We start from the raw sequence: 24,482 nt of genomic DNA on the forward strand, positions 1-24,482 counted from the left end.
ATTTAGCAGTCTCTTATCCAGAGACACTACAGTAGGGAGTCATTTAGCAGTCTCTTATCCAGAGACACTACAGTAGGGAGTCATTTAGCAGTCTCTTATCCAGAGACACAACAGTAGGGAGTCATTTAGCAGTCTCTTATCCAGAGACACTACAGTAGGGAGTCATTGAGCAGAGGATCTTTTCCAGACACAACAGTAGGGAGTCATTTAGCAGTCTCTTATCCAGAGACACTGCAGTTGGGAGTCATTTAGCAGTCTCTTATCCAGAGACACTACAGTAGGGAGTCATTGAGCAGAGGATCTTTTCCAGACACAACAGAAGGGAGTCATTTAGCAGTCTCTTATCCAGAGACACTACAGTAGGGAGTCATTTAGCAGTCTCTTATCCAGAGACACTACAGTAGGGAGTCATTTAGCAGTCTCTTATCCAGAGACACAACAGTAGGGAGTCATTTAGCAGTCTCTTATCCAGAGACACTGCAGTTGGGAGTCATTTAGCAGTCTCTTATCCAGAGACTCTACAGTAGGGAGTCATTGAGCAGAGGATCTTTTCCAAACACAACAGAAGGGAGTCATTTAGCAGTCTCTTATCCAGAGACACTACAGTAGGGAGTCATTTAGCAGAGTCTCTTATTCAGAGACGCTACGGTAGGGAGTCATTTAGCAGAATCTCTTATTCAGAGACACTACAGTAGGGAGTCATTTAGCAGAATCTCTTATTCAGAGACACTACAGTAGGGAGTCATTTAGCAGAATCTCTTATCCAGAGACGCTACAGTAGGGAGTCATTTAGCAGAATATCTTATCCAGAGACACTACAGTAGGGAGTCATTTAGCAGAATCTCTTATCCAGAGACACTACAGTAGGGAGTCATTTAGCAGAGTCTCTTATTCAGAGACGCTACGGTAGGGAGTCATTTAGCAGAATCTCTTATTCAGAGACACTACAGTAGGGAGTCATTTAGCAGAATCTCTTATTCAGAGACACTACAGTAGGGAGTCATTTAGCAGAATCTCTTATCCAGAGACACTACAGTAGGGAGTCATTTAGCAGAATATCTTATCCAGAGACACTACAGTAGGGAGTCATTTAGCAGAATCTCTTATTCAGAGACACTACAGTAGGGAGTCATTTAGCAGAATATCTTATCCAGAGACACTACAGTAGGGAGTCATTTAGCAGAATATCTTATCCAGAGACACTACAGTAGGGAGTCATTTAGCAGAATCTCTTATCCAGAGACACTACAGTAGGGAGTCATTTGGCAGAGTCTCTTATTCAGAGACACTACAGTAGGGAGTCATTTAGCAGAATCTCTTATTCAAAGACTACAGTAGGGAGTCATTTAGCAGAATCTCTTATCCAGAGACGTTACAGTAGGGAGTCATTTAGCAGTCTCTTATCCAGAGACACTACAGTAGGGAGTCATTTAGCAGAATATCTTATCCAGAGACACTACAGTAGGGAGTCATTTAGCAGAATCTCTTATCCAGAGACGTTACAGTAGGGAGTCATTTAGCAGAGTCTCTTATTCAGAGACGCTACAGTAGGGAGTCGTTTAGCAGAATCTCTTATCCAGAGACGCTACAGTAAGGGAGTCATTTAGCAGAATATCTTATCCAGAGACACTACAGTAGGGAGTCATTTAGCAGAATATCTTATCCAGAGACACTACAGTAGGGAGTCATTTAGCAGAATATCTTATCCAGAGACACTACAGTAGGGAGTCATTTAGCAGAATCTTTTATTCAGAGACACTACAGTAGGGAGTCATTTAGCAGAATATCTTATCCAGAGACACTACAGTAGGGAGTCATTTAGCAGAATATCTTATCCAGAGACACTACAGTAGGGAGTCATTTAGCAGAATATCTTATCCAGAGACACTACAGTAGGGAGTCATTTAGCAGAATCTTTTATTCAGAGACACTACAGTAGGGAGTCATTTAGCATCTCTTATCCAGAGACACTGCAGTAGGGAGTCATTTAGCAGTCTCTTATCCAGAGACACTACAGTAGGGAGTCATTTAGCAGAGTCTCTTATCCAGAGACACTACAGTAGGGAGTCATTTAGCAGAATCTCTTATCCAGAGACACTACAGTAGGGAGTCATTTAGCAGTCTCTTATCCAGAGACACTACAGTAGGGAGTCATTTAGCAGTCTCTTATCCAGAGACACTGCAGTAGGAGTCATTTAGCAGAATCTCTTATCCAGAGACACTACAGTAGGGAGTCATTTAGCAGTCTCTTATCCAGAGACACTACAGTAGGGAGTCATTTAGCAGTCTCTTATCCAGAGACACTGCAGTAGGAGTCATTTAGCAGTCTCTTATCCAGAGACACTACAGTAGGGAGTCATTTAGCAGAGTCTCTTATCCAGAGACACTACAGTAGGGAGTCATTTAGCAGAATCTCTTATCCAGAGACACTACAGTAGGGAGCCATTTAGCAGAGTCTCTTATCCAGAGACACTACAGTAGGGAGTCATTTAGCAGAGGCTCTTATCCAGAGACTACAGTAGGGAGTCATTTAGCAGTCTCTTATCCAGAGACACTACAGTAGGGAGTCATTTAGCAGTCTCTTATCCAGAGACACTACAGTAGGGAGTCATTTAGCAGTCTCTTATCCAGAGACACTACAGTAGGGAGTCATTTAGCAGAGTCTCTTATCCAGAGACTACAGTAGGGAGTCATTTAGCAGTCTCTTATCCAGAGACACTACAGTAGGGAGTCATTTAGCAGAGTCTCTTATCCAGAGACACTACAGTAGGGAGTCATTTAGCAGTCTCTTAGCCAGAGACACTACAGTAGGGAGTCATTTAGCAGTCTCTTATCCAGAGACACTACAGTAGGGAGTCATTTAGCAGAGTCTCTTATCCAGAGACTACAGTAGGGAGTCATTTAGCAGTCTCTTATCCAGAGACACTACAGTAGGGAGTCATTTAGCAGAGTCTCTTATCCAGAGACACTACAGTAGGGAGTCATTTAGCAGTCTCTTATCCAGAGACACTACAGTAGGGAGTCATTTAGCAGTCTCTTATCCAGAGACACTACAGTAGGGAGTCATTTAGCAGTCTCTTATCCAGAGACACTACAGTAGGGAGTCATTTAGCAGTCTCTTATCCAGAGACACTACAGTAGGGAGTCATTTAGCAGAATCTCTTATCCAGAGACACTACAGTAGGGAGTCATTTAGCAGTCTCTTATCCAGAGACACTGCAGTAGGGAGTCATTTAGCAGTCTCTTATCCAGAGACACTACAGTAGGGAGTCATTTAGCAGAATCTCTTATCCAGAGACACTACAGTAGGGAGTCATTTAGCAGTCTCTTATCCAGAGACACTACAGTAGGGAGTCATTTAGCAGTCTCTTATCCAGAGACACTGCAGTAGGGAGTCATTTAGCTGTCTCTTATCCAGAGACACTGCAGTTGGGAGTCATTTAGCAGTCTCTTATCCAGAGACACTACAGTAGGGAGTCATTGAGCAGAGGATCTTTTCCAGACACAACAGAAGGGAGTCATTTAGCAGTCTCTTATCCAGAGACACTACAGTAGGGAGTCATTTAGCAGAATCTCTTATCCAGAGACACTACAGTAGGGAGCCATTTAGCAGTCTCTTATCCAGAGACACTACAGTAGGGAGTCATTTAGCAGAGTCTCTTATCCAGAGACACTACAGTAGGGAGCCATTTAGCAGTCTCTTATCCAGAGACACTACAGTAGGGAGTCATTTAGCAGAGGATCTTTTCCAGACACAACAGAAGGGAGTCATTTAGCAGTCTCTTATCCAGAGACACTGCAGTTGGGAGTCATTTAGCAGTCTCTTATCCAGAGACACTACAGTAGGGAGTCATTGAGCAGAGGATCTTTTCCAGACACAACAGAAGGGAGTCATTTAGCAGTCTCTTATCCAGAGACACTACAGTAGGGAGTCATTTAGCAGTCTCTTATCCAGAGACACTACAGTAGGGAGTCATTTAGCAGTCTCTTATCCAGAGACACAACAGTAGGGAGTCATTTAGCAGTCTCTTATCCAGAGACACTACAGTAGGGAGTCATTTAGCAGTCTCTTATCCAGAGACACAACAGTAGGGAGTCATTTAGCAGTCTCTTATCCAGAGACACTGCAGTTGGGAGTCATTTAGCAGTCTCTTATCCAGAGACACTACAGTAGGGAGTCATTGAGCAGAGGATCTTTTCCAGACACAACAGAAGGGAGTCATTTAGCAGTCTCTTATCCAGAGACACTACAGTAGGGAGTCATTTAGCAGAGTCTCTTATTCAGAGACACTACAGTAGGGAGTCATTTAGCATAGTCTCTTATCCAGAGACACTACAGTAGGGAGTCATTTAGCAGAGTCTCTTATTCAGAGACACTACAGTAGGGAGTCATTTAGCAGAATCTCTTATTCAGAGACACTACAGTAGGGAGTCATTTAGCAGAATCTCTTATTCAGAGACACTACAGTAGGGAGTCATTTAGCAGAATCTCTTATCCAGAGACACTACAGTAGGGAGTCATTTAGCAGAATATCTTATCCAGAGACACTACAGTAGGGAGTCATTTAGCAGAATCTCTTATCCAGAGACACTACAGTAGGGAGTCATTTAGCAGAATCTCTTATCCAGAGACACTACAGTAGGGAGTCATTTAGCAGTCTCTTATCCAGAGACACTACAGTAGGGAGTCATTTAGCAGAGTCTCTTATCCAGAGACACTACAGTAGGGAGTCATTTAGCAGAATCTCTTATCCAGAGACACTACAGTAGGGAGTCATTTAGCAGAATCTCTTATCCAGAGACACTACAGTAGGGAGTCATTTAGCAGAATATCTTATCCAGAGACACTACAGTAGGGAGTCATTTAGCAGAATCTCTTATCCAGAGACGCTACAGTAGGGAGTCATTTAGCAGAGTCTCTTATTCAGAGACGCTACAGTAGGGAGTCATTTAGCAGAATCTCTTATCCAGAGACGCTACAGTAGGGAGTCATTTAGCAGAATATCTTATCCAGAGACGCTACAGTAGGGAGTCATTTAGCAGAGTCTCTTATTCAAAGACTACAGTAGGGAGTCATTTAGCAGAATCTCTTATTCAGAGACACTACAGTAGGGAGTCATTTAGCAGAATCTCTTATCCAGAGACACTACAGTAGGGAGTCATTTAGCAGAATATCTTATCCAGAGACACTACAGTAGGGAGTCATTTAGCAGAATCTCTTATCCAGAGACGTTACAGTAGGGAGTCATTTAGCAGAGTCTCTTATTCAGAGACGCTACAGTAGGGAGTCATTTAGCAGAATCTCTTATCCAGAGACACTACAGTAGGGAGTCATTTAGCAGAATATCTTATCCAGAGACACTACAGTAGGGAGTCATTTAGCAGAATATCTTATCCAGAGACACTACAGTAGGGAGTCATTTAGCAGAATATCTTATCCAGAGACACTACAGTAGGGAGTCATTTAGCAGAATCTCTTATCCAGAGACACTACAGTAGGGAGTCATTTAGCAGAATCTCTTATCCAGAGACACTACAGTAGGGAGTCATTTAGCAGAATATCTTATCCAGAGACACTACAGTAGGGAGTCATTTAGCAGAATATCTTATCCAGAGACACTACAGTAGGGAGTCATTTAGCAGAGTCTCTTATCCAGAGACACTACAGTAGGGAGTCATTTAGCAGAATATCTTATCCAGAGACACTACAGTAGGGAGTCATTTAGCAGAATCTCTTATCCAGAGACGTTACAGTAGGGAGTCATTTAGCAGTCTCTTATCCAGAGACACTACAGTAGGGAGTCATTTAGCAGAATATCTTATCCAGAGACACTACAGTAGGGAGTCATTTAGCAGAATCTCTTATCCAGAGACGTTACAGTAGGGAGTCATTTAGCAGAGTCTCTTATTCAGAGACGCTACAGTAGGGAGTCGTTTAGCAGAATCTCTTATCCAGAGACGCTACAGTAAGGGAGTCATTTAGCAGAATATCTTATCCAGAGACACTACAGTAGGGAGTCATTTAGCAGAATATCTTATCCAGAGACACTACAGTAGGGAGTCATTTAGCAGAATCTCTTATCCAGAGACACTACAGTAGGGAGTCATTTAGCAGAATCTCTTATCCAGAGACACTACAGTAGGGAGTCATTTAGCAGTCTCTTATCCAGAGACACTACAGTAGGGAGTCATTTAGCAGAATATCTTATCCAGAGACACTACAGTAGGGAGTCATTTAGCAGAATATCTTATCCAGAGACACTACAGTAGGGAGTCATTTAGCAGAATCTCTTATTCAGAGACACTACAGTAGGAGTCATTTAGCAGTCTCTTATCCAGAGACACTGCAGTAGGGAGTCATTTAGCAGTCTCTTATCCAGAGACACTACAGTAGGGAGTCATTTAGCAGAGTCTCTTATCCAGAGACACTACAGTAGGGAGTCATTTAGCAGAATCTCTTATCCAGAGACACTACAGTAGGGAGTCATTGAGCAGAGGATCTTTTCCAGACACAACAGAAGGGAGTCATTTAGCAGTCTCTTATCCAGAGACACTGCAGTTGGGAGTCATTTAGCAGTCTCTTATCCAGAGACACTACAGTAGGGAGTCATTGAGCAGAGGATCTTTTCCAGACACAACAGAAGGGAGTCATTTAGCAGTTTCTTATCCAGAGACACTACAGTAGGGAGTCATTTAGCAGTCTCTTATCCAGAGACACTACAGTAGGGAGTCATTTAGCAGTCTCTTATCCAGAGACACTACAGTAGGGAGTCATTTAGCAGTCTCTTATCCAGAGACACTACAGTAGGGAGTCATTTAGCAGTCTCTTATCCAGAGACACAACAGTAGGGAGTCATTTAGCAGTCTCTTATCCAGAGACACTGCAGTTGGGAGTCATTTAGCAGTCTCTTATCCAGAGACACTACAGTAGGGAGTCATTGAGCAGAGGATCTTTTCCAGACACAACAGAAGGGAGTCATTTAGCAGTCTCTTATCCAGAGACACTACAGTAGGGAGTCATTTAGCAGTCTCTTATCCAGAGACACTACAGTAGGGAGTCATTTAGCAGTCTCTTATCCAGAGACACTACAGTAGGGAGTCATTTAGCAGAGTCTCTTATCCAGAGACACTACAGTAGGGAGTCATTTAGCAGAGTCTCTTATCCAGAGACACTACAGTAGGGAGTCATTTAGCAGAATCTCCTATTCAGAGACACTACAGTAGGGAGTCATTTAGCAGAATCTCTTATCCAGAGACACTACAGTAGGGAGTCATTTAGCAGAATATCTTATCCAGAGACACTACAGTAGGGAGTCATTTAGCAGAATCTCTTATCCAGAGACGTTACAGTAGGGAGTCATTTAGCAGAGTCTCTTATTCAGAGACGCTACAGTAGGGAGTCATTTAGCAGAGTCTCTTATCCAGACACACTACAGTAGGGAGTCATTGAGCAGAGGATCTTTTCCAGACACTACAGTAGGGAGTCATTTAGCAGAATCTCTTATCCAGAGACACTACAGTAGGGAGTCATTTAGCAGTCTCTTATCCAGAGACACTACAGTAGGGAGTCATTTAGCAGTCTCTTTTCCAGAGACACAACAGTAGGGAGTCATTTAGCAGTCTCTTATCCAGAGACACTGCAGTTGGGAGTCATTTAGCAGTCTCTTATCCAGAGACACTACAGTAGGGAGTCATTGAGCAGAGGATCTTTTCCAGACACAACAGAAGGGAGTCATTTAGCAGTCTCTTATCCAGAGACACTACAGTAGGGAGTCATTTAGCAGTCTCTTATCCAGAGACACTACAGTAGGGAGTCATTGAGCAGAGGATCTTTTCCAGACACAACAGAAGGGAGTCATTTAGCAGTCTCTTATCCAGAGACACTACAGTAGGGAGTCATTTAGCAGTCTCTTATCCAGAGACACTACAGTAGGGAGTCATTTAGCAGTCTCTTATCCAGAGACACAACAGTAGGGAGTCATTTAGCAGTCTCTTATCCAGAGACACTGCAGTTGGGAGTCATTTAGCAGTCTCTTATCCAGAGACACTACAGTAGGGAGTCATTGAGCAGAGGATCTTTTCCAGACACAACAGAAGGGAGTCATTTAGCAGTCTCTTATCCAGAGACACTACAGTAGGGAGTCATTTAGCAGAGTCTCTTATTCAGAGACACTACAGTAGGGAGTCATTTGACAGAATCTCTTATTCAAAGACACTACAGTAGGGAGTCATTTAGCAGAATCTCTTATTCAGAGACACTACAGTAGGGAGTCATTTAGCAGAATCTCTTATCCAGAGACACTACAGTAGGGAGTCATTTAGCAGAATATCTTATCCAGAGACACTACAGTAGGGAGTCATTTAGCAGAATCTCTTATCCAGAGACGTTACAGTAGGGAGTCATTTAGCAGTCTCTTATTCAGAGACGCTACAGTAGGGAGTCATTTAGCAGAATATCTTATCCAGAGACACTACAGTAGGGAGTCATTTAGCATAATCTCTTATTCAGAGACACTACAGTAGGGAGTCATTTAGCAGAATATCTTATCCAGAGACACTACAGTAGGGAGTCATTTAGCAGAATATCTTATCCAGAGACACTACAGTAGGGAGTCATTTAGCAGAATATCTTATCCAGAGACACTACAGTAGGGAGTCATTTAGCAGAATCTTTTATTCAGAGACACTACAGTAGGGAGTCATTTAGCAGAATCTCTTATCCAGAGACACTACAGTAGGGAGTCATTTAGCAGTCTCTTATCCAGAGACACTACAGTAGGGAGTCATTTAGCAGAGTCTCTTATCCAGAGACACTACAGTAGGGAGTCATTTAGCAGAATCTCTTATCCAGAGACACTACAGTAGGGAGTCATTTAGCAGAATCTCTTATCCAGAGACGCTACAGTAGGGAGTCATTTAGCAGTCTCTTATCCAGAGACACTACAGTAGGGAGTCATTTAGCAGAATCTCTTATCCAGAGACACTACAGTAGGGAGTCATTTAGCAGTCTCTTATCCAGAGACACTACAGTAGGGAGTCATTTAGCAGTCTCTTATCCAGAGACACTACAGTAGGGAGTCATTTAGCAGAATCTCTTATCCAGAGACGCTACAGTAGGGAGTCATTTAGCAGAATCTCTTATCCAGAGACACTACAGTAGGGAGTCATTTAGCAGTCTCTTATCCAGAGACACTACAGTAGGGAGTCATTTAGCAGTCTCTTAGCCAGAGACACTACAGTAGGGAGTCATTTAGCAGTCTCTTATCCAGAGACACTACAGTAGGGAGTCATTTAGCAGAATCTCTTATCCAGAGACTACAGTAGGGAGTCATTTAGCAGTCTCTTATACAGAGACACTACAGTAGGGAGTCATTTAGCAGAGTCTCTTATCCAGAGACACTACAGTAGGGAGTCATTTAGCAGTCTCTTAGCCAGAGACACTACAGTAGGAGTCATTTAGCAGTCTCTTATCCAGAGACACTACAGTAGAGGGAGTCATTTAGCAGAATCTCTTATCCAGAGACACTGCAGTTGGGAGTCATTTAGCAGTCTCTTATCCAGAGACACTACAGTAGGGAGTCATTGAGCAGAGGATCTTTTCCAGACACAACAGAAGGGAGTCATTTAGCAGAATCTCTTATCCAGAGACACTACAGTAGGGAGTCATTTAGCAGTCTCTTATCCAGAGACACTGCAGTAGGGAGTCATTTAGCAGTCTCTTATCCAGAGACACTACAGTAGGGAGTCATTTAGCAGAATCTCTTATTCAGAGACACTACAGTAGGGAGTCATTTAGCAGAATCTCTTATCCAGAGACACTACAGTAGGGAGCCATTTAGCAGAGTCTCTTATCCAGAGACACTACAGTAGGGAGTCATTTAGCAGAGTCTCTTATCCAGAGACTACAGTAGGAGTCATTTAGCAGAGTCTCTTATCCAGAGACACTACAGTAGGGAGTCATTGAGCAGAGGATCTTTCCAGAACACTACAGTAGGGAGTCATTTAGCAGAATCTCTTATCCAGAGACACTACAGTAGGGAGTCATTTAGCATAATCTCTTATCCAGAGACACTACAGTAGGGAGTCATTTAGCAGAATCTCTTATCCAGAGACACTACAGTAGGGAGTCATTTAGCAGAATCTTTTATTCATAGACACTACAGTAGGGAGTCATTTAGCAGTCTCTTATCCAGAGACACTACAGTAGGGAGTCATTTAGCAGTCTCTTATCCAGAGACACGACAGTAGGGAGTCATTTAGCAGAGTATCTTATCCAGAGACACTACAGTAGGGAGTCATTTAGCAGAATCTCTTATCCAGAGACACTACAGTAGGGAGCCATTTAGCAGAGTCTCTTATCCAGAGACACTACAGTAGGGAGTCATTTAGCAGAGGCTCTTATCCAGAGACTACAGTAGGGAGTCATTTAGCAGTCTCTTATCCAGAGACACTACAGTAGGGAGTCATTTAGCAGTCTCTTATCCAGAGACACTGCAGTAGGGAGTCATTTAGCAGTCTCTTATCCAGAGACACTACAGTAGGGAGTCATTTAGCAGAGGCTCTTATCCAGAGACTACAGTAGGGAGTCATTTAGCAGAATCTCTTATCCAGAGACACTACAGTAGGGAGTCATTGAGCAGAGGATCTTTTCCAGACACAACAGAAGGGAGTCATTTAGCAGTTTCTTATCCAGAGACACTACAGTAGGGAGTCATTTAGCAGTCTCTTATCCAGAGACACTACAGTAGGGAGTCATTTAGCAGTCTCTTATCCAGAGAGATACAACAGTAGGGAGTCATTTAGCAGTCTCTTATCCAGAGACACTGCAGTTGGGAGTCATTTAGCAGTCTCTTATCCAGAGACACAACAGTAGGGAGTCATTTAGCAGTCTCTTATCCAGAGACACTGCAGTTGGGAGTCATTTAGCAGTCTCTTATCCAGAGACACTACAGTAGGAGTCATTGAGCAGAGGATCTTTTCCAGACACAACAGAAGGGAGTCATTTAGCAGTCTCTTATCCAGAGACACTGCAGTAGGGAGTCATTTAGCAGTCTCTTATCCAGAGACACTACAGTAGGGAGTCATTTAGCAGAGGCTCTTATCCAGAGACTACAGTAGGGAGTCATTTAGCAGTCTCTTATCCAGAGACACTACAGTAGGGAGTCATTGAGCAGAGGATCTTTTCCAGACACAACAGAAGGGAGTCATTTAGCAGTTTCTTATCCAGAGACACTACAGTAGGGAGTCATTTAGCAGAGTCTCTTATTCAGAGACACTACAGTAGGGAGTCATTTGGCAGAGTCTCTTATTCAGAGACACTACAGTAGGGAGTCATTTAGCAGAATCTCCTATTCAGAGACACTGCAGTAGGCAGTCATTTAGCAGTCTCTTATCCAGAGACACGACAGTAGGGAGTCATTTAGCAGAGTATCTTATCCAGAGACACTACAGTAGGGAGTCATTTAGCAGAATCTCTTATCCAGAGACACTACAGTAGGGAGTCATTTAGCAGAGTCTCTTATCCAGAGACACTATAGTAGGGAGTCATTTAGCAGAGGCTCTTATCCAGAGACTACAGTAGGGAGTCATTTAGCAGTCTCTTATCCAGAGACACTACAGTAGGGAGTCATTTAGCAGTCTCTTATCCAGAGACACTGCAGTAGGGAGTCATTTAGCAGTCTCTTATCCAGAGACACTACAGTAGGGAGTCATTTAGCAGAGGCTCTTATCCAGAGACTACAGTAGGGAGTCATTTAGTCTCTTATCCAGAGACACTACAGTAGGGAGTCATTGAGCAGAGGATCTTTTCCAGACACAACAGAAGGGAGTCATTTAGCAGTTTCTTATCCAGAGACACTACAGTAGGGAGTCATTTAGCAGTCTCTTATCCAGAGACACTACAGTAGGGAGTCATTTAGCAGTCTCTTATCCAGAGATACAACAGTAGGGAGTCATTTAGCAGTCTCTTATCCAGAGACACTGCAGTTGGGAGTCATTTAGCAGTCTCTTATCCAGAGACACAACAGTAGGGAGTCATTTAGCAGTCTCTTATCCAGAGACACTGCAGTTGGGAGTCATTTAGCAGTCTCTTATCCAGAGACACTACAGTAGGGAGTCATTGAGCAGAGGATCTTTTCCAGACACAACAGAAGGGAGTCATTTAGCAGTCTCTTATCCAGAGACACTGCAGTAGGGAGTCATTTAGCAGTCTCTTATCCAGAGACACTACAGTAGGGAGTCATTTAGCAGAGGCTCTTATCCAGAGACTACAGTAGGGAGTCATTTAGCAGTCTCTTATCCAGAGACACTACAGTAGGAGTCATTGAGCAGAGATCTTTTCCAGACACAACAGAAGGGAGTCATTTAGCAGTTTCTTATCCAGAGACACTACAGTAGGGAGTCATTTAGCAGAGTCTCTTATTCAGAGACACTACAGTAGGGAGTCATTTAGCAGAGTCTCTTATCCAGAGACACTACAGTAGGGAGTCATTTGGCAGAGTCTCTTATTCAGAGACACTACAGTAGGGAGTCATTTAGCAGAATATCTTATCCAGAGACACTACAGTAGGGAGTCATTTAGCAGAATCTCTTATCCAGAGACGTTACAGTAGGGAGTCATTTAGCAGTCTCTTATCCAGAGACACTACAGTAGGGAGTCATTTAGCAGAATATCTTATCCAGAGACACTACAGTAGGGAGTCATTTAGCAGAATCTCTTATCCAGAGACGTTACAGTAGGGAGTCATTTAGCAGAGTCTCTTATTCAGAGACGCTACAGTAGGGAGTCATTTAGCAGAGTCTCTTATCCAGACACACTACAGTAGGGAGTCATTGAGCAGAGGATCTTTTCCAGACACTACAGTAGGGAGTCATTTAGCAGAATCTCTTATCCAGAGACACTACAGTAGGGAGTCATTTAGCAGTCTCTTATCCAGAGACACTACAGTAGGGAGTCATTTAGCAGTCTCTTATCCAGAGACACTACAGTAGGGAGTCATTTAGCAGTCTCTTATCCAGAGACACTGTAGTTGGGAGTCATTTAGCAGTCTCTTATCCAGAGACACTACAGTAGGGAGTCATTGAGCAGAGGATCTTTTCCAGACACAACAGAAGGGAGTCATTTAGCAGTCTCTTATCCAGAGACACTGCAGTTGGGAGTCATTTAGCAGTCTCTTATCCAGAGACTCTACAGTAGGGAGTCATTGAGCAGAGGATCTTTTCCAAACACAACAGAAGGGAGTCATTTAGCAGTCTCTTATCCAGAGACACTACAGTAGGGAGTCATTTAGCAGAGTCTCTTATTCAGAGACACTACAGTAGGGAGTCATTTAGCATAGTCTCTTATCCAGAGACACTACAGTAGGGAGTCATTTGGCAGAATCTCTTATTCAAAGACACTACAGTAGGGAGTCATTTAGCAGAATCTCTTATTCAGAGACACTACAGTAGGGAGTCATTTAGCAGAATCTCTTATCCAGAGACACTACAGTAGGGAGTCATTTAGCAGAATATCTTATCCAGAGACACTACAGTAGGGAGTCATTTAGCAGAATCTCTTATCCAGAGACACTACAGTAGGGAGTCATTTAGCAGAGTCTCTTATTCAGAGACGCTACGGTAGGGAGTCATTTAGCAGAATCTCTTATTCAGAGACACTACAGTAGGGAGTCATTTAGCAGAATCTCTTATTCAGAGACACTACAGTAGGGAGTCATTTAGCAGAATCTCTTATCCAGAGACACTACAGTAGGGAGTCATTTAGCAGAATCTCTTATCCAGAGACACTACAGTAGGGAGTCATTTAGCAGAATATCTTATCCAGAGACACTACAGTAGGGAGTCATTTAGCAGAATCTTTTATTCAGAGACACTACAGTAGGGAGTCATTTAGCAGTCTCTTATCCAGAGACACTGCAGTAGGGAGTCATTTAGCAGTCTCTTATCCAGAGACACTACAGTAGGGAGTCATTTAGCAGAGTCTCTTATCCAGAGACACTACAGTAGGGAGTCATTTAGCAGAATCTCTTATCCAGAGACACTACAGTAGGGAGTCATTTAGCAGAATCTCTTATCCAGAGACACTACAGTAGGGAGTCATTTAGCAGTCTCTTATCCAGAGACACTGCAGTAGGCAGTCATTTAGCAGAATCTCTTATCCAGAGACACTACAGTAGGGAGTCATTTAGCAGTCTCTTATCCAGAGACACTGCAGTAGGGAGTCATTTAGCAGTCTCTTATCCAGAGACACTACAGTAGGGAGTCATTTAGCAGAATCTCTTATCCAGAGACTACAGTAGGGAGTCATTTAGCATTCTCTTATCCAGAGACACTACAGTAGGGAGTCATTTAGCAGAGTCTCTTATCCAGAGACACTACAGTAGGGAGTCATTTAGCAGTCTCTTAGCCAGAGACACTACAGTAGGGAGTCATTTAGCAGTCTCTTATCCAGAGACACTACAGTAGGGAGTCATTTAGCAGAGTCTCTTATCCAGAGACTACAGTAGGGAGTCATTTAGCAGAGTCTCTTATCCAGAGACACTACAGTAGGGAGTCATTTAGCAGTCTCTTATCCAGAGACACTGTAGTTGGGAGTCATTTAGCAGTCTCTTATCCAGAGACACTACAGTAGGGAGTCAGCAGAGGATCTTTTCCAGACACAACAGAAGGGAGTCATTTAGCAGTCTCTTATCCAGAGACACTGCAGTTGGGAGTCATTTAGCAGTCTCTTATCCAGAGACACTACAGTAGGGAGTCATTGAGCAGAGATCTTTTCCAGACACAACAGAAGGGAGTCATTTAGCAGTCTCTTATCCAGAGACACTACAGTAGGGAGTCATTTAGCAGTCTCTTATCCAGAGACACTACAGTAGGGAGTCATTTAGCAGTCTCTTATCCAGAGACACAACAGTAGGGAGTCATTTAGCAGTCTCTTATCCAGAGACACTGCAGTTGGGAGTCATTTAGCAGTCTCTTATCCAGAGACACTACAGTAGGGAGTCATTGAGCAGAGGATCTTTTCCAGACACAACAGAAGGGAGTCATTTAGCAGTCTCTTATCCAGAGACACTACAGTAGGGAGTCATTTAGCAGAGTCTCTTATCCAGAGACACTACAGTAGGGAGTCATTTAGCAGAATCTCTTATTCAAAGACACTACAGTAGGGAGTCATTTAGCAGAATCTCTTATTCAGAGACACTACAGTAGGGAGTCATTTAGCAGAATCTCTTATCCAGAGACACTACAGTAGGGAGTCATTTAGCAGAATATCTTATCCAGAGACACTACAGTAGGGAGTCATTTAGCAGAATCTCTTATCCAGAGACGTTACAGTAGGGAGTCATTTAGCAGTCTCTTATCCAGAGACACTACAGTAGGGAGTCATTTAGCAGAATCTCTTATCCAGAGACACTACAGTAGGGAGTCATTTAGCATAATCTTTTATTCAGAGACACTACAGTAGGGAGTCATTTAGCAGAATATCTTATCCAGAGACACTACAGTAGGGAGTCATTTAGCAGAATATCTTATCCAGAGACACTACAGTAGGGAGTCATTTAGCAGTCTCTTATCCAGAGACACTACAGTAGGGAGTCATTTAGCAGTCTCTTATCCAGAGACACTACAGTAGGGAGTCATTTAGCAGAATCTCTTATCCAGAGACACTACAGTAGGGAGTCATTTAGCAGTCTCTTATCCAGAGACACTGCAGTAGGGAGTCATTTAGCAGTCTCTTATCCAGAGACACTACAGTAGGGAGTCATTTAGCAGAGACTCTTATCCAGAGACTACAGTAGGGAGTCATTTAGCATTCTCTTATCCAGAGACACTACAGTAGGGAGTCATTTAGCAGAGTCTCTTATCCAGAGACACTACAGTAGGGAGCCATTTAGCAGTCTCTTATCCAGAGACACTACAGTAGGGAGTCATTTAGCAGTCTCTTATCCAGAGACACTACAGTAGGGAGTCATTTAGCAGTCTCTTATCCAGAGACACTACAGTAGGGAGTCATTTAGCAGTCTCTTATCCAGAGACACTACAGTAGGGAGTCATTTAGCAGTCTCTTATCCAGAGACACTACAGTAGGGAGTCATTTAGCAGTCTCTTATCCAGAGACACAACAGTAGGGAGTCATTGAGCAGAGGATCTTTTCCAGACACAACAGAAGGGAGTCATTTAGCAGTCTCTTATCCAGAGACACTGCAGTTGGGAGTCATTTAGCAGTCTCTTATCCAGAGACACTACAGTAGGGAGTCATTGAGCAGAGGATCTTTTCCAGACACAACAGAAGGGAGTCATTTAGCAGTCTCTTATCCAGAGACACTACAGTAGGGAGTCATTTAGCAGTCTCTTATCCAGAGACACTACAGTAGGGAGTCATTTAGCAGTCTCTTATCCAGAGACACTACAGTAGGGAGTCATTTAGCAGTCTCTTATCCAGAGACACTGCAGTTGGGAGTCATTTAGCAGTCTCTTATCCAGAGACACTACAGTAGGGAGTCATTGAGCAGAGGATCTTTTCCAGACACAACAGAAGGGAGTCATTTAGCAGTCTCTTATCCAGAGACACTACAGTAGGGAGTCATTTAGCATAGTCTCTTATCCAGAGACACTACAGTAGGGAGTCATTTGGCAGAATCTCTTATTCAAAGACACTACAGTAGGGAGTCATTTAGCAGAATCTCTTATTCAGAGACACTACAGTAGGGAGTCATTTAGCAGAATCTCTTATCCAGAGACACTACAGTAGGGAGTCATTTAGCAGAATATCTTATCCAGAGACACTACAGTAGGGAGTCATTTAGCAGAATCTCTTATCCAGAGACGTTACAGTAGGGAGTCATTTAGCAGTCTCTTATCCAGAGACACTACAGTAGGGAGTCATTTAGCAGAATATCTTATCCAGAGACACTACAGTAGGGAGTCATTTAGCAGAATCTCTTATCCAGAGACGTTACAGTAGGGAGTCATTTAGCAGAATCTCTTATTCAGAGACACTACAGTAGGGAGTCATTTAGCAGAATCTCTTATTCAGAGACACTACAGTAGGGAGTCATTTAGCAGAATCTCTTATTCAGAGACACTACAGTAGGGAGTCATTTAGCAGAATCTCTTATCCAGAGACGCTACAGTAGGGAGTCATTTAGCAGTCTCTTATCCAGAGACACTGCAGTAGGGAGTCATTTAGCAGTCTCTTATCCAGAGACACTACAGTAGGGAGTCATTTAGCAGAATCTCTTATCCAGAGACACTACAGTAGGGAGTCATTTAGCAGAATCTCTTATCCAGAGACACTACAGTAGGGAGTCATTTAGCAGTCTCTTATCCAGAGACACTACAGTAGGGAGTCATTTAGCAGTCTCTTATCCAGAGACACTACAGTAGGGAGTCATTTAGCAGAATCTCTTATCCAGAGACACTACAGTAGGGAGTCATTTAGCAGTCTCTTATCCAGAGACACTACAGTAGGGAGTCATTTAGCAGTCTCTTATCCAGAGACACTACAGTAGGGAGTCATTTAGCAGAGACTCTTATCCAGAGACTACAGTAGGGAGTCATTTAGCATTCTCTTATCCAGAGACACTACAGTAGGGAGTCATTTAGCAGAGTCTCTTATCCAGAGACACTACAGTAGGGAGTCATTTAGCAGTCTCTTAGCCAGAGACACTACAGTAGGGAGTCATTTAGCAGTCTCTTATCCAGAGACACTACAGTAGGGAGTCATTTAGCAGAATCTCTTATCCAGAGACTACAGTAGGGAGTCATTTAGCAGAGTCTCTTATCCAGAGACACTACAGTAGGGAGTCATTTAGCTACAGTAGGGAGTCATTTAGCAGTCTCTTATCCAGAGACACAACAGTAGGGAGTCATTTAGCAGTCTCTTATCCAGAGATACTGCAGTTGGGAGTCATTTAGCAGTCTCTTATCCAGAGACACTACAGTAGGGAGTCATTGAGCAGAGGATCTTTTCCAGACACAACAGAAGGGAGTCATTTAGCAGAATCTCTTATCCAGAGACACTACAGTAGGGAGTCATTTAGCAGTCTCTTATCCAGAGACACTGCAGTAGGGAGTCATTTAGCAGTCTCTTATCCAGAGACACTACAGTAGGGAGTCATTTAGCAGAATCTCTTATTCAGAGACACTACAGTAGGGAGTCATTTAGCAGAATCTCTTATCCAGAGACACTACAGTAGGGAGCCATTTAGCAGAGTCTCTTATCCAGAGACACTACAGTAGGGAGTCATTTAGCAGAGGCTCTTATCCAGAGACTACAGTAGGGAGTCATTTAGCAGAGTCTCTTATCCAGAGACACTACAGTAGGGAGTCATTGAGCAGAGGATCTTTTCCAGACACTACAGTAGGGAGTCATTTAGCAGAATCTCTTATCCAGAGACACTACAGTAGGGAGTCATTTAGCATAATCTCTTATCCAGAGACACTACGGTAGGGAGTCATTTAACAGAATCTCTTATCCAGAGACACTACAGTAGGGAGTCATTTAGCAGTCTCTTATCCAGAGACACTACAGTAGGGAGTCATTTAGTCTCTTATCCAGAGACACTGCAGTAGGCAGTCATTTAGCAGTCTCTTATCCAGAGACACTACAGTAGGGAGTCATTTAGCAGAATATCTTATCCAGAGACACTACAGTAGGGAGTCATTTAGCAGAATCTCTTATCCAGAGACACTACAGTAGGGAGTCATTTAGCAGAATCTCTTATCCAGAGACACTACAGTAGGGAGTCATTTAGCAGAGGCTCTTATCCAGAGACTACAGTAGGGAGTCATTTAGCAGTCTCTTATCCAGAGACACTACAGTAGGGAGTCATTTAGCAGTCTCTTATCCAGAGACACTGCAGTAGGGAGTCATTTAGCAGTCTCTTATCCAGAGACACTACAGTAGGGAGTCATTTAGCAGAGGCTCTTATCCAGAGACTACAGTAGGGAGTCATTTAGCAGTCTCTTATCCAGAGACACTACAGTAGGGAGTCATTTAGCAGAGTCTCTTATCCAGAGACACTACAGTAGGGAGTCATTTAGCAGTCTCTTAGCCAGAGACACTACAGTAGGGAGTCATTTAGCAGTCTCTTATCCAGAGACACTACAGTAGGGAGTCATTTAGCAGAGGCTCTTATCCAGAGACTACAGTAGGGAGTCATTTAGCAGTCTCTTATCCAGAGACACTACAGTAGGGAGTCATTTAGCAGAGTCTCTTATCCAGAGACACAACAGTAGAGTCATTTAGCAGTCTCTTATCCAGAGATACTGCAGTTGGGAGTCATTTAGCAGTCTCTTATCCAGAGACACTACAGTAGGGAGTCATTGAGCAGAGGATCTTTTCCAGACACAACAGTAGGGAGTCATTTAGCAGAATCTCTTATCCAGAGACACTACAGTAGGGAGTCATTTAGCAGTCTCTTATCCAGAGACACTACAGTAGGGAGTCATTTAGCAGTCTCTTATCCAGAGACACTACAGTAGGGAGTCATTTAGCAGAATCTCTTATCCAGAGACACTACAGTAGGGAGTCATTTAGCAGAATCTCTTATCCAGAGACACTACAGTAGGGAGTCATTTAGCAGAGTCTCTTATCCAGAGACACTACAGTAGGGAGTCATTGAGCAGAGATCTTTTCCAGACACTACAGTAGGGAGTCATTTAGCAGAATCTCTTATCCAGAGACACTACAGTAGGGAGTCATTTAGCAGAATCTCTTATCCAGAGACACTACAGTAGGGAGTCATTTAGCAGAATCTCTTATCCAGAGACACTACAGTAGGGAGTCATTTAGCAGAGTCTCTTATCCAGAGACACTACAGTAGGGAGTCATTGAGCAGAGGATCTTTCCAGACACTACAGTAGGGAGTCATTTAGCAGTCTCTTATCCAGAGACACTACAGTAGGGAGTCATTTAGCAGAGTCTCTTATCCAGAGACACTACAGTAGGGAGTCATTTAGCAGAATATCTTATCCAGAGACACTACAGTAGGGAGTCATTTAGCAGAATATCTTATCCAGAGACACTACAGTAGGGAGTCATTTAGCAGTCTCTTATCCAGAGACACTACAGTAGGAGTCATTTAGCAGTCTCTTATCCAGAGACACAACAGTAGGGAGTCATTTAGCAGTCTCTTATCCAGAGACACTGCAGTTGGGAGTCATTTAGCAGTCTCTTATCCAGAGACTCTACAGTAGGGAGTCATTTAGCAGAGTCTCTTATTCAGAGACACTACAGTAGGGAGTCATTTAGCAGAATCTCTTATCCAGAGACACTACAGTAGGGAGTCATTTAGCAGAATCTCTTATTCAGAGACACTACAGTAGGGAGTCATTTAGCAGAATCTCTTATCCAGAGACACTACAGTAGGGAGCCATTTAGCAGAGTCTCTTATCCAGAGACACTACAGTAGGGAGTCATTTAGCAGAGGCTCTTATCCAGAGACTACAGTAGGGAGTCATTTAGCAGAGTCTCTTATCCAGAGACACTACAGTAGGGAGTCATTGAGCAGAGGATATTTTCCAGACACTACAGTAGGGAGTCATTTAGCAGAATCTCTTATTCAGAGACACTACAGTAGGGAGTCATTTAGCACAATCTCTTATCCAGAGACACTACAGTAGGGAGTCATTTAGCAGTCTCTTATCCAGAGACACTACAGTAGGGAGTCATTTAGCAGAGTCTCTTATCCAGAGACACTACAGTAGGGAGTCATTGAGCAGAGGATCTTTTCCAGACACTACAGTAGGGAGTCATTTAGCAGAGTCTCTTATCAGAGACACTACAGTAGGGAGTCATTTAGCAGAATCTCTTATCCAGAGACACTACAGAAGGGAGTCATTTAGCAGTCTCTTATCCAGAGACACTACAGTAGGGAGTCATTTAGCAGTCTCTTATCCAGAGACACTACAGTAGGGAGTCATTTAGCAGTCTCTTATCCAGAGACACAACAGTAGGGAGTCATTTAGCAGTCTCTTATCCAGAGACACTGCAGTTGGGAGTCATTTAGCAGTCTCTTATCCAGAGACTCTACAGTAGGGAGTCATTTAGCAGAGTCTCTTATTCAGAGACGCTACGGTAGGGAGTCATTTAGCAGAATCTCTTATTCAGAGACACTACAGTAGGGAGTCATTTAGCAGAATCTCTTATTCAGAGACACTACAGTAGGGAGTCATTTAGCAGAATCTCTTATCCAGAGACGCTACAGTAGGGAGTCATTTAGCAGAATATCTTATCCAGAGACACTACAGTAGGGAGTCATTTAGCAGAGGCTCTTATCCAGAGACTACAGTAGGGAGTCATTTAGCAGAGTCTCTTATCCAGAGACACTACAGTAGGGAGTCATTGAGCAGAGGATATTTTCCAGACACTACAGTAGGGAGTCATTTAGCAGTCTCTTATCCAGAGACACAACAGTAGGGAGTCATTTAGCAGTCTCTTATCCAGAGATACTGCAGTTGGGAGTCATTTAGCAGTCTCTTATCCAGAGACACTACAGTAGGGAGTCATTTAGCAGAGTCTCTTATCCAGAGACACTACAGTAGGGAGTCATTGAGCAGAGGATCTTTTCCAGACACTACAGTAGGGAGTCATTTAGCAGAATCTCTTATCCAGAGACACTACAGTAGGGAGTCATTTAGCATAATCTCTTATCCAGAGACGCTACGGTAGGGAGTCATTTAGCAGAATCTCTTATCCAGAGACACTACAGTAGGGAGTCATTTAGCAGAGTCTCTTATTCAGAGACACTACAGTAGGGAGTAATTTAGCAGAATCTCTTATCCAGACACTACAGTAGGGAGTCATTTAGCAGAATCTCTTATTCAGAGACACTACAGTAGGGAGTCATTGAGCAGAGGATCTCATCCAGACACTACAGTAGGGAGTCATTTAGCAGAGGCTCTTATCCAGAGACACTACAGCAGGGAGTCATTTAGACTTACTTACTGCACATTCATATTAAGATAACTAGATGAGACAACCACAAATCACAGTCAAATACAAGATACGAGCATTCCATTCCAGTTAAACACTCGGTATATAGCGTTTAAAAAAAAACACATTTTCATAACCAGCTCAAATCTATGAATAAAAAATCAGAGAACAATAATATTTTATACACACATGAAGGTCCCCATAAGCAATCATTTCTGATGGAAAAAAACACAAATTTGAAAAATTGGTTGATATAGCATTTTGGAAAGAAACTTCATATCTAGTCTGCACAGTCACCCATAGAAAGGGCCTCAGAGTACGAGATTTACTTGTGATTGTATCAGTTACATGAATGATGCTGATTACAGCAAATGTAATGTAGGTTCTGAAGGGTCTAGTTATCGGATCACTGCAGTAGGAGTTGTGTAAGATTTCATTAAACAGAGTAAAACTAATGATGCCCTCAAATCAGGACTTGTAATCTTGTTGTTACATTGTTATCAATATGTAGCTTTTTATTACACTGAATAGCATCAAAAGAACAATCCCCAATGATATATTGAACAAAGTGATATCAGCTTCCCAACACCGCTCTTTGTCAGGTCTCAGAAAGAAAGAAACATTGAGAATCACAACATGGACACACCAATCACTTCTAAAGGATTCTTTATTGCCATGTCCTCCAGTTCACAGTACATGAACAACATTTAGTCAGTTGACTTCCTGTGAGGGAAAGAACAGGTTTAGAGGTGGCATCATACTGAAAACATGTTTTTGTGTTTTACAATACATTCCCTCAGTGTGCCCCACTGCCTGGTTATGGTAACATTTTTAACTGGCTGAGCTGAGTGCATAATGTGTGCTACCATTCTGACCTGATGTGTGGCCCAGGCCTGCCGTAAACCTACACCAGGATATGACTTCATGTGTAGTTCTACTGGTAATCATGTCCTATATTCTATCTTGACATTCCAGCTCTTGTGTGGTAAGTAGGGCATATACTGATGCCATGGTTTCCTGTAAGGATGGTGCCATGACATAAAAGGCAAACCAATAAGAGGATAACAGGAAAACACTGTTCATTTATCTGTGCTCTTACAGCATGGAGGGGAGGAGGGAACAGCCACATGTCTCTCTACCAGGGATCTTTCTCACAGGTTTCCTATTGGCTGGTTGGAGATCATTTGCCAGCTGAAGTAGCATACAGCAGGTGAAAGCCTATTGAATTGTTACTATCTGTAATGTGTTGTTAGGTGTCAGACATACGTTCTGTGTTAGGTGTCAGACATACGTTCTGTGTTAGGTGTCAGACATACGTTCTGTGTTAGGTGTCAGACATACGTTCTGTGTTAGGTGTCAGACATACGTTCTGTGTTAGGTGTCAGACATATGTTCTGTGATGCATAAATGGGTCTTCAAAGTGCACTCAAGAGTGTGATTTGGAGGATGGTTTATACTTGTCCAAATTATTGTGGAAAGTTTTTCTGCATCAAATGATTATATTTTGATAGGGTTGGAGATACTGGTCTTTAACCAGTGCTATACAGAATAATTCCCATTAACCTAACAAAACACAAACTTCATATCGTCTTCATATAACCCATTTGACAATTTCCTGGGGTCCCTAAACCCATCTTATTGTAGGTCTTCTTTTAGATTTAATTAGGGCTGCAGAGCGGACCCTGGAGAGACCCCATACCAACCAACCGTACATCTGCGTCTGTCATGTGGCAGACACACCTGTCTATTCTGGAGGGTACAGGACAACCTGTCACTGTCTGCTACCATAAAGAACTGAAATGAAGACACCAAGCTGAGTTACCGTTCATTACACTTTCAGGTAGGCAGAATGTCTGAGAGAGAAGCCTTCACATGAACCAGTCTGACCATGTTGTCTGTCCGGTCCTCTGTGGACAGTCTGAGAGTCACTCTTTAACATGTACCTAGTGGCTTTAGAGACCTTATTGAATGTGAATGTAGGAGCTCTGAATGAATAGCTCAATAGTAATATGACAATGATAACCAATATTATTTCCCCAAGAAATACTAGAACATTGCAGAAATATATTTCCTGCTGTCTTCTTATGTTTGAATTTCTACCAAAAAAAGATTATTCCTTAAAACCAACACCCACCATACCAGTTGAACTTTCTAGCACATGTAATTGCTCCCCCCTTGTATTAAAACATCCAACAAGGAATTCCACATTTGCAAGATTAATAAGTTATTACATTTTTATACACACACACACGCACGCACACGCACACACACACACACACACACACACACACACACACACACACACACACACACACACACACACACACACACACACACACACACACACACACACACACACACACACACACACACACACACACACACACACACACACACACACACACACACACACAGGGGAGCTAGGAAGTTGCCTGGTGCAGTACCATGCTTCAACAACCTCCTAGAATCTAAAGAACTATACAGAAGAACACAGTAAAACATCAGATATTCTTCCACTTCTCAACTCTACTAATAATTTCCAACAAGG

The sequence above is a fragment of the Oncorhynchus keta genome, chromosome 6 (assembly GCF_023373465.1).
Source record: "Oncorhynchus keta strain PuntledgeMale-10-30-2019 chromosome 6, Oket_V2, whole genome shotgun sequence".
In the NCBI taxonomy this organism is placed as follows: domain Eukaryota; kingdom Metazoa; phylum Chordata; class Actinopteri; order Salmoniformes; family Salmonidae; genus Oncorhynchus; species Oncorhynchus keta.